The 12,500-nt window shown below is 39.4% G+C and overlaps 1 protein-coding gene across 2 annotated transcripts in view; it reads right to left on the bottom strand.

Moving 5' to 3' along the window:
- The window catches only part of LOC119574202 (solute carrier family 52, riboflavin transporter, member 3-B-like), a 23,945-nt gene extending 23,756 nt beyond the window's left edge, over positions 1-189 (bottom strand). The window contains exon 1 of one of the 2 annotated variants that reach the window (XM_037921335.1): positions 122-189. The gene's annotated coding sequence lies outside the window, so the exon portion shown is untranslated. The remainder of the gene's footprint in view (positions 1-121) is intronic. The other variant, XM_037921337.1, reaches the window with a different exon arrangement.
- Positions 190-12,500: the final 12,311 nt, after the last annotated feature.

Below are 12,500 nucleotides of genomic sequence, written 5' to 3'. Positions count from 1 at the left end.
ATTTTATGCTCAACTAAGAAATACATCTCTTCTTTGCAGGTGAATGTCCTTTCTGCCACGCATCAAAATACGTGTTGATTAACTTTAATCAGCAAGAAATGAAAAAATCGATAATCACCTTTGGAGACGTAGCAACCTCTCTCAGACTCTCGGCTCAGCGAGTTGGAAACCCTTCCTCTTGACTATCGACCCGCACGACCCCCCGCGGGTGGATACTATATAATTCGCGTCCCACCCACGACCTCTTGTCAGACGTGAAGGAAACACCAACTTTGCACTTAAAAAATACATATTTGACTGATTCCATTACTGTATTTTGATGTAGACTGGTGCTACTTTTTTAGTTACGCGTAGAATGTTACCGGGGTTTAAAGTATTGATTTTTTCCCAAATGTCGAAGCTATCTCTTTAATAGAAACGGGTATTTCGGATGGGTACTAACTTTTTTTAAAACAAACCACACCCAAACCTAAGGGCACACCCCAAAAAAAACAAAAATTTTTAAACACCCATACCATTATTTTGTATGCATGTGTATGTAGTCATTTTGCGGAATTATATTTCAGAACCCCATGGGGGGTCCAATTTGTACAATGGTAAACCAATGTAAACACCGTAAATAGTTTTTTTTTGAATGAGGGCAAAACCCCCTAGATTTTTTGTAAAAAAAGAGGGAGGGATAGTTTTAAATACCCAAAAAGTGAATTAATATCTTTTTTTTAGAAACGAAAAAAAGCATTTGATATTTCCCTTTTGTTTTCAAAAAAAATGGTTTGCAAAACATGCGTATAATACGCGGTTGAGGGGAATGTTTTTTTCAAATGGACTTTTTGGGATTTTATCGAAATGGAACCCCTAGGGGGAAGGGGGCATTCCCCCCTTTATTGAACACAAAAATTAACAATTATTTGAATATTTTTGAAGTAGAAAACGCCTAAATTCAAAAATTCCCGTATGGGGAGCTAAATCAAATAGAAATCTGTAAATTTGCTGGAAAATTTGCAAGTCTTCCGAATTCCCATTAAGTACGATGAAAATGAAGTCAACTTTTCTTTCACCCCAAACAAACACATTTCAAAACAAAAACATACTACGTTTTTTCTCCATTATATAACATTACATGAACGCAAAACCGCATTATGGGTATGGAGAATATAAAGACGCCTTACCATTGTGTGTGTGTGTGTGTGTGTGTGTGTGTGTTGTGTGTGTGTGTGTTTTTGTGTGTGTGTGTGTGGTGTGTGTGTGGTGTGTGGTTGTTTTGTGTGTGTGTGTGTGTGTGTGTGTGTGTGTGTGTGTGAGCCTGCATGTGTGTGTGCGTACGTGTGTGCACAATTATATACTTGATGAGTTACAAAAATATATGTATGATTCGTTTTGTTCATCAAGAATACTTTATCTTCTGATAATGGTTTTCGCTCCCAATATTCCATAAGCCATGGCGTTTCTATGGAGACGTGTCCACATTCGAACAGCGAGCAAGTAAATGCACGTTAGCTTGTTTCAACTCAAGCAACTACAAGTTAGGTGGTTTGAAGGAAAGGAAATAATCTTACTTCCATTCAGGATGTTCTATGATATCTAATATCTTAGATGTTTTCACTTTTATCCAGAGGGAGGGGTATATGTTGCTCTCTACTTTTGTTGTCATATTTGTAATTGTATTTTATCGTTTGTCAATTCATGTCTATCCACTGTATATGTGTCTTCTCCTTTTAACGGTAGGTTCATGTCTGAGCCGCCGTGGTCACAGCATGATAGTTAATTATATATGTAGGTGTCATTAAATTTGCATATTTATCTTCATTGCAAAGTCAAAGTTTATATATTCTCTTGGTATGTTTACGAAAGCATAATTTCTTGTTATATGTATTAAATTTTTAAATATCGTTGGCTTTAAAGAGTATTTTTTCATACAAGATTTCTTGGAATTATTTGATTACTGAAATGGAAACACCTATGGAAGTAGGCCGGAGTTTTTTAGTTCCATAAATGATTATAGCTGCACATTATTTACACTTATAAACGCTTGCTTTTCTGTACCCTCCCCCCCCCCTACGTATGACAGCGGAAGAAATGGAATATGCAAATTTGGCGAGAGCTTTGCAACTACTTGTTACCTAACTGTCTAGAAGCAGCTAACTGAACAAAAAAAGTGAATTATCTTTTCGTCAGTTCCAAACACTGATTAAGAAGAAAAAATGTTACGTTATAACCCTCATTATAGAACATTAACTATACGCAAAATTAGGAATACAGTGAATATATAAGGGTTTCATCATTGTGAGCATGTGTGTGTGTTGAGAAACTTGAGATGCTGACCATTTTCAGTTGTTTAACTACTGGTATGCGAAGCGATTTAGAATTAAAGTTTTGCATTTTGAACCACGTTCAACGAAAAGTAACACATATTTTCTTATTGAAATACTATCTTGCTTTGTATGAATTGACTAACATTTTTTTTAAAGATATTTAGTTGCCTTTTTAGTTTTAAAGAACAGTAATGTGTAGAAAAAGAAGGCAAATATTGGGGGAAATCATACGGACAGGAACAATTCATTATTATTAAAACTTTGTCCAACCACCATTATTCTTAAAATCCTTCGTTAGTTCCCCGGGAACATAGCGACAAGCTTATATATAAGTTCTGGCCTCCTACTCAGTACTTCCCATTCCCTCTTTGCTTGTTCTATTAACTATTTCGAGGTTCTTTCATTTGCTGTTTCCCAGACATTTTCGATTGGGTTTAAGTCACATGCCTTGCTTGGCCATGGTAAGATCGCTTAACTGCCCTCGACGTGTGTACTGGGCAGTTATCCTGCATGAATACGATCGTTTCTGGGAAAGGCAAGGTATAGCTCCGTACTGACGGGAGAAACACTTCTAATAATTCGATATATTTCTCCGAATTGAATTCTCCCTTCAGTTTCTGCCAGTTCAACAACGCCATACAGGAATATCCCCCCCCCCCCCAATATTACAAGTCACACAGACACATACATACACACATTGTATTACACACACACACACACACACACACACACACAAACACACACACAGCTACACACACACACACACACACATATAGATATATATATAATATAATATATATTATAGCTATTATATAATTATTTATTATATAGTATACCCACATAATTACATGTGCTAAACACATACCCACACACACACACCACACACTACAACACACACACAACCACACACAACAAACCACACACAACATATATATATATATATTTATCTATATATATATATATATATATATATATATATATATATATATATAAAAGGCCATAACATTTCGATACATTGTACACAAAGTGTATCAAAGTGTTAGGGGGTTTGAGATGTTATAAATGGCCTACATACATGTGTGTGTGTGTTTGGGTGGGTGGGTGCTTCACGGGCATGGTGATGTTGAGGCGATGGGTGGTAGGCCTAAGATAGTGTTAAGTGCTTCATGCCTTCTCGCTTGCAGTTCCACCCCTGGCTAGTCAGTGCGAAAAAGGGAGCAGCTTTTGCATAAGTCTTCCCTTCCAGGTCACAGGCCTCTCCATCATCAAAGACTTCGCAGTGCCGCCCTCGTGGCACCCATGGGATAGATGGGCACCTTGCGATACCAGGCAAATCTGTGGGGGATCTCGGAGCAGCAGGAGGCCCCAGAGGTCGGAGAGCAGCTATGCACACCGGCGTGTAGAACAGCTCTGGATCCGTACCAAAACTCCTGCCCATAGCCACCTGGGGTAATGGGGCGGCTCGGGGGAAGGGCCTGCCAGTCATCCCTCCCCCAGAAGACCCTCTGGCAAACGTCTATGGATAATGAAAAATGCTGGGGGAAGGGTGTTGTCCCTCCCAACCAGCAAGTAAGGCGGCTGTGGGTCCCGCTGGGAGGGCAAATGTCGCGGTGCAGGATTGGAACGAGAGTTACATGTCCCGCCTGCGCCAACCCACCATGAAGCTTGTATGGCAAAGCCCTCGGGAACCCCACAGGTGGATGGGTGGTCCCACAGCCTGCCGACACCCTTTATTTGGGGTTGTGTCGGCAGGGGCAGCAGAGGTGGCGTGCACCCAGAGTGACACACCCGAGGTTAATCTCAGGCGTGCTTTCTGGGTAGGAGCGCTTGGACATTCGGTCCTTGCGGCAGGATGGTGGTTATCTCTGCTATCGCGGGAACTTGAACGGCGACCTGGGAGTTGAGGTGGTTGCCCTCTCAGAGGTGAGAAGACCTGTGTGGGGTGGTTACACCTGCTACTGGTCGGGCCGCAGCGATGGTCACCACCTCCAGGGTGTAGCCAACCAACTTCAGTCCTTGGTAGTTGAGGTGACACTGGTTGATGAGCGTATTATGGCATTGAGACTGAAGCATGCTTTTGGCTTCATGTCCTTATGCTGTATACGCACCTACCGATGTATATAAAATTGATGTGAAAGAGGCGTTGTACGCCAAACTCGCATCTGTGGCAGACGATTGCCTCTGGCGAGATGTTCGCATTGTTTTGGGTGACTTCAATGCGGTATAAGGCTGTGACTGAACTGGCTACGAGATGACTGCCGGCCCCCATGGCTCGGGAGCTGATCCCAGCAGCGAGAATAGCCTCCTTCTCCGGGACTTTGCTAGGTCCCAGGAAAATGAGGAATCTCTTACTCCTGGTACCAGCGCTCCAACCCGCATCGTTGGACTTGGTACAGTGATACGGGTACAGTGGCCAAGGAGATCGACCACATTCTTGTTAGTATGCGATGGAGGGTCCTCCAGAACTGCCACAGGGTTACCAGAGTGTCGAGTTCTGTGGCACCGACCATAAGGCTTGCGTGTGGCTACCCTGGGGTCCACTACAAAACTCCCGTTCCCTACAGTGGCAACCCTAAGTTGTTTCACATGGACAGACTAAGGGAGGAGGAGGTGCCTTGGGTTCACCATGACAGTCTCTGACCATTCACTGAACTCAACAAACCTGAGGACCAGTTCTCTGTGGGAGCTCTTCAAGCGCATAACACTCGAAACAGCTTAGGAATCGATTGGTGTACGCCCGAGGGCAAGGCAGAATTCCATCTCCCTGGAGAACATTAGAGGCCACTGAAGCGTGTCGCAAGGCTCGGCTTAATGGGAATCAAGTCTTTGCATCGTTCCATGTTGCGTTAGGGCTCAGACACTGCTGAGAAGGGACAAGGAACAGTTCATCAGGAATCTTGCTGAAGAGATGGAAGGCCATTTCTTGGTAAATACCTTTGCCTTGCCTACCAAGCTCTGAGAAAACTGAACTCTAAGCCTTCCTCACAGATGACTGCAGTCTGATCAGCGGATGGAACGATCATCTAAGATCATGTTGGGTTCGTGAACGTTGGGGCTGAGTATTTTGAAACAGTTGTACCATCCAAAGTTAGCTTGGGATGCAAAGCGATGTCCAGTGCCTGGTCCTCCTCCACCCTAACAAGGTTAGGCTAGCGATTTCCAAGCTGAAAGAGTTGGGAAAGCTGCAGGCATATGTGATATCCTGATGAACTGCTAAAAAGCTGGGGTGCGAACCTATGGCTCGTGGCTGCAACAGTCATGACAGCCATCTGGCAGTCTGGTACCTTCCCCCTGACCTGCTGAGGGCCGTGGTCAGCCCTCTCTGGAAGGGGAAAGGGGATCGTTGGAATTGTAGCAAAACATTACACTGCTCAGCATACCCAGGAAAGGTTCTCGCCCACATCTTCTGGAAACGATCGCAACCACCTACTGAGGCATCAGAGGACCGGTGCAGTCTGGATTTACTCATGGAAGTCCACAATAGGGGACCATATACTAGCGCTCGAGAATTTTGGAAAGCCGTTCATGAGTTTGGTCGTGGGTTGCTGCAGCCTACAGCGACCTCAAGAAGGCATTTGATCTCGATGCATCGAGAAATCGCTAGGGAGATCCTGAGTCCAGGGGAAATTCCGACACAGATTATTGGCCTGATAGCAAGCCTCTATACTGTACTTGGAAAGTGGCTGTAAAGTGTGGTGGTATGTCGACCTTCTCCCTGTATTCAGGGGGGAGGCAAGGCTGTGTCCTTGCACCAACAACTTTCAACCACTTGTATGGACTGGATAATGGGCACAGAGCTTACTAGCCAAAGTCAGTGTGGCGAAACTAGCAATATGAAGGTTTCAGACCTTGACTTTGCCGACGATGTTGCCACCTATCGTGAGTCTTGGAGTCCACTTGTGGCGGCTCTTGATGCATTTTGCAATGAGGCGAAGCCCCTAGGCCTAGAGGGTCCCTGGACCAAGACCTAAGATTCAGGACTTGGGGGCCTGTTAGGGGAACCCGTTCAGTCGAATCCATGCTTGCGTCGAGGACGTTGAAGTTACAGAAAGTTTTACATACTGTTGGTATGCATAGTACTATCTCTGGGGATGTCAGACCGGAAGTCAGAGATGGATTGGTCCGGCAACAGGAGCCATGGAACTCATCTAAAGAGCGTTTGGAGACGTCGATACCTATGCAGAAGGACCAAGTGTGTCTTCAAGGCCTTGGATACTGCCCTTTTGCTCTATGGAAGGCAAACCTAGGACGCTACCAGTGTTTGGAGTCTCGTCTTGATGCCTTTGTAAACAAGTTCCCTTCGCCGGATCATGGGGTACAGTTGGCAGGACCATGTGTCCAACCAGCGGTTACACCGTGAGACTGGCATGGAGCCTCCCTGTGGACGACCCTGCCCATCAGGTTGTCTCTCTGCAAGACACCCTGGGTGGGGAAAAGCTGTGGACGACCTAGGACCGATTCTGGGCTTGGCAGCCTTGACGAGACCTGTTGCGAGGAAATAGAAATGGAACCGTGGGCCTGCCTGAGACTCACCTTCGAGGGGATCCCTCGGGCTGGAAGCGAAAGGGTTGTATGCGGCCATGCGCTCCCGTCGGCGTTGGCCCCTTGATGATGATGATGATGATGTATGTTTGCGTGTGTATGTGTGTGTGTGTGTGTGTGGTGTGTGTGTGTGTGTGTGTGTGTGTGTGTGTGTGTGTGTGTGTACTCATATGTAGATATATATATACATTTATTTACATATATATAATATAATATATATATATATATATATATATATATATATATATTATTATACTATATATAACATATATATGTAGGTATATATATTATGTTACTGTGCATAATTATTACATGCACTGGTGTCAAAACAAAAAGACGCGAAAGATAAGAACAACTCGACGTTTGTCGTGAGGGTTAATCAATAACGTCAATGATAGTTTATGATCGGAGAGAAATCGTTTTCAGTTCAGAAGCCCAAAGAAAGATCAATGGTAATCCAAACAGAAAAGAATACAATTTCTTATATTAATAACAACGACTACAAGCAAGGCAGACCATGATCCTAAGCAACACTACATCACACTCCTCCCTTTCCTTAAGACTCAAAATAGAATTAATAACGAGAGGACAACCTGAACGTGTCATGGCGCCCAATCCATGTAGGAGGACTTGTGTGCAGGATAGACTTTCCTCACGTCCAAGCTCTCGAGAAAAGTAGGTCAGGCTTGGATTGTTGATCTGAAAGAAGGTGTTTTGAGTCACTACACAAAGCACGGTTGCAGTCTTCTCTGTACTAATGTTCATTTTCCTTATAAGTGTCAGGAATGCATATTCTGTCGCATCAATACATCCAGAAGATTAAAGTTGGTGATTAAAGAGGCTGCAGTAAGGATAGTGGCGCATCATGATAGCGTTTGTGATAATTTGAAGCAATTTGAGAAGAGGGAAGAAAAAATGAAAGAAGAAAAAGAGCACAAGCACGAGGTAGTTTTCTCTCAGTTTTGGTACACGCTTTATGACTTTTTCAGAACCTTACATGGACAGATAATTCTCGGTGATCGGGTATCATTCCAGTCAAGCTTTCCTCCGTAAATTTATGGAATACACAAACAAAACATACAGATAAATGAGTAAATAAGTAAACAGATAAATGATCAATGAATAAATAAATGCATGAATAAATAGATACATGAAGAGATAATTAAATGAAAAGATAATAAATAATTGATAAATTAAAAATAAGTAGACTAATATATGAAAAGATAAATGAATAAGTAAATGAAATAGAATAAATTCAATCATTTTACCTGTACGGTATAACTGACAGGTATTCGATAAATCTTGCATTGTCACCTGCGCTCGACTGGTGAACAAAATCAACAAGACATTATCGTCATTGATAGGATGATGTCAAACAGTAAAGTAAATGACATGACGATATATATATATATATATATATATAAATGACATGACGATATATATATATATATATATATACATATACATATTTACATATATACATATACATATTTACATATATACATACACACACACACACACACACACTGTGTGTGTATATATATATATATATATTTTTTTTTTGATACAATATACATGTTTTTTTTTTTTTTTTTTTTTTTTACTCGCCAAGTGTCTTTGTGGATTCGCAAGGAGATATGTCGAGCCTTTTTTCCTGAACATATTTGTGGAGATTAGTAATGACACTCCATTCTTAGTTATGGTACTGTTTGCTTACATACAGTTTTCTTGACACTTCGTATTTATATTATTTATACTAATATTGAATTGTTATTTCATTATTTTCTATCATCATCATTATTACTATTTTTATTATTGCTTATGCTGTTATTATCATTATTTTCCTTATCCTTATCTTTATCAAAATCATTGTTATCATTATTGTTATTGCTATTACTAGTATTATTATTATTATTATCATTATTATTATTATTATTATTATTATTATTATTATTATTATCATTATTATTATCATTATTATTATCATTATTATTATTATTATTAGTAGTAGTAGTAGTAGTATCATTGCTATTATTATTATTATTATTATTATCATTATTATTATTATTATTATTATTATCATTATTATTATCATTATCATCATCATTATTATTATCAGTATTGTCATTATCATTATTATTATCATCACGTATACTTGTTCGTTCGTGCCAAGTATACGGTCACTATACGGAGAAATCAGCTTCCATGTGGCCATTTGTTCAAGGGATATGCTGGCGACAGAATGTACATCGCCGTATGTTTTAATGACAGACAGCACAAAATCAAGAATACCTTTAGTGTTAATTCGTTGGTAAAACTGTTTATACTAGATTACCAGAAGAGGTTTGAATGGCCTTCAGATTATAATGAACAAGCTCATTCTGGTTCTAACATGGTATAAACTGTCCATTTTGAATATTTTACGGTAAGATTCGAAATGCTTTATAAGTTAAAATATTTACTGTTGTCATCATCATCACTGTTTTTATCATTACTATTATCACGATCATTATCATCATCATCATCATCGTTAATGATAATGATAATTACCATTATCGTTATCGTTATCATTATCATTACCAACATCATTATCAGTATTATCATTATTATCAATCTTTATTATCTTCATAATTTTCATTATTGTTGTTATCATCATCATCATCATCATCATCATCATCATCATCATCGTTCATCATCATCATCATCATCATCATCATCATCACCATCATCATCATCATCATCATCATCATCATCATCATCATTATTATTATTACGATTATTATTATTAAAAGCATTATGATTTTTGTTGTTATTATCACTATCATCATTTCTATTGCCGCTTTTCTCCTTTACATCATTATCATCATAATGCTGGATGACAGACTAAATGTAAATAAAATGGCATTCACACTTTCCTGAACTTGAAGCAACCTCTGACGCAACACATGTCCAAATAACAGCCATAACAACGATTTTTAAAAACTAAATCTTACCATGGTGTGTCGGCACATCGGTGGACTCAGTGATATCCCGCAGGTGGGAGGTGTTAAGTTTGTTGTGAATATATAGAGAATGAAAGACAAAAAATGGCTGACAAGGACAAAATCCTCTATAGAAGGTGTGTATACATCAAAGACATTAGCATTTTATCTAGCTTCGTCGTGTACAGATGATGGGTACTTTAAGCAAAAGGTATTAAATCTAAATTTGTCTCCCACACATCCTTGACCCGCTTGTCAAAAATGGTATCTAGTGAGCTGTAATAGACAGGTGATCACTAGCAGCACACACAGAGATGATAAAGTTGAAGTGTCAAGCAGTCTTTACAAGTTGCTCGCTGAATGTCGTTTGGATGCGCTTCAAAACGACTAATTTCACAGTTCATTATCAAAACCGCTAAAGGAAATAGGTGGTACTCAGTTAGCTAGTATTAGGTTAAGTATAACTTCATGAATTTAACTGATTATTGTCATATTATTTGGAGCATTGCTTTATGCTATTCAAAAAAAAAGATGAGAAAAGATCCCTGAATCATAAATGCTTATGGTTATGAAAACTAGAACTGACGGAATCAATGCAGTGGCCACTGGTGTGTTCAATATCCAAGTGGACATAGGGGGTACGTTTGTAAAGGAGCATGGGTACTTAGCAGTGGGATGATGCGGTAAGGCAGTGATTCCCAACCTGTGGAACGCGCCCCACTAGGGTCTACGAAGGGATGCTTAGGGTGCAAAGTCTTGATAAAGAGAATGATTATATTAGAAAACTATGAATTATGATGGGATTTGAGAAACTGTGCAGATAAATATCACCCTAGTCAAGGTACTTATTTTTTTCTTGTGATATGCATTGGCATGTACCGATTGTGCCGGTAAAACACAGATTTAGAGGAAGAGGATGCATAAAACCTGTCATTCAATGGGGGGGATCATTAGAAAAAAATGGAAATCACAACGATAAAGTGTCAAATACTCAGATGATTACATGTTCATAACCTCTAACAATAATATCTCGCTGGCAGGGAAAAAAATCTGCCGCTTTTTATCACACATCTTTGCAGAAAACAAAAAGAATATACATTTCTTCTGGTATACTTGCTACAACATTCAAACCAATCCAATATGAATTACAGAAGCTGAGGGAGCTTAACATGCATATAGGTCACTGGGAATAATACTATCAATCTTAATCTATATTGGTCACTGGAAATACATATTGTGTTTGTGTTTATTTATTTAGGTGTATGTGTACGGATAGAGAGGGGGCGCGGAGTAGAGCGCGCGAGAGAGAGAGAGGTTAGCTTGTGTTAAATGTGTGTAGAGTGAGTGTAAATAGAATTCACTCATCATAAGCACGTAGCAGTTGTTAGCAGAATCATGTACTCCGTAATATTTATCATCCTTAAAATACATTTAGTTACTCTATCTATCACTAGAAATGACCAAGCTGTATAAATTTCACACTTTTCAACCACTGCTGAGGGCATTTCGAAAGTCAATTGGTGGGCACTGGGCATTAAAGAATGTCAAGTCGGAAAAGGTATGAATGGAATGAACATCTTAATAGTGCAAGAGACGTATTTAGCCAGTTTCGATTACATCTTTGATGAAATACAAGTGTTTTTTGAAGGTATAATTGAAATACATCTCTCGCACTGTGAAGATAATCATTCTCATTCATAATTTTCCTTAATTTGTCTCAAGGCAAAAATATCTCGTTATCTTCAAATGTGGCCTTTTGTCTGAGCCATAAAACACTTTGAAAACATTTTGATTATCATTTGACAGATAACTTGAAGCTGGTACTTGAACATCTGTCCTTTTCTTCTCTATGTAAAAAAATGCCCTTTTGTGCAATATCAAGAACATGAAAGTACCCAATTATTCAGTGGAGTGCCTCTTCTCTGGATACCCGTGCCCCTGTCTTTATAAAAAATAAGTGCAAGTCACTGAGGAGAGTCCATGGACCCCAGCTCATTGGTGGTGAACGAATTTGATCACACTTCTAATGATTTCGGATTCTGCTTACCGAATTGACTGTCCTCTGCATATGATTTCACGTTCCGTGTGAATGTTTCTGGTAGGAATGGCAATAATCCTATCAGTTCTGTATGTATATGTATATATATATATATATATATATATATATATATATATATATATATATATATATATATATACATATATATATATATATATATATATATATACATATATATATATATATATATACATTATACACACACACACACACACACACACACACACACACACACACACACACACACACACACACACACACACACACACACACACACACACACACACACACACACATTATGAATTCTTAATATCCTAGTATGATTTTTAGTTTGAAGGAAAAGTTTGTGGAAGCTTCTATTGTTCTTCCTATGGAAACTGGAAGTACTGTTTTAAGTTCTTCATCTTGTATCTATCGTGAGTGAGCTCCCTGTTCACATGGAGTCTGAATCTCACATACCAGGATAATCCCAATGATCACAGGCATTTACTAGTCTTAGTGCTTGTAATACCTCAACAGATCAACACAGCCTGTTCTTTGATATTTTTGAGGTTATAAGTTTACGTCATAGCGGTATAGAATGATTTTAAGGATAGTTATTTCATT

Source organism: Penaeus monodon, chromosome 6, assembly GCF_015228065.2.
Source record: "Penaeus monodon isolate SGIC_2016 chromosome 6, NSTDA_Pmon_1, whole genome shotgun sequence".
In the NCBI taxonomy this organism is placed as follows: domain Eukaryota; kingdom Metazoa; phylum Arthropoda; class Malacostraca; order Decapoda; family Penaeidae; genus Penaeus; species Penaeus monodon.
This window is presented reverse-complemented; position numbering and strand designations above follow the sequence as displayed.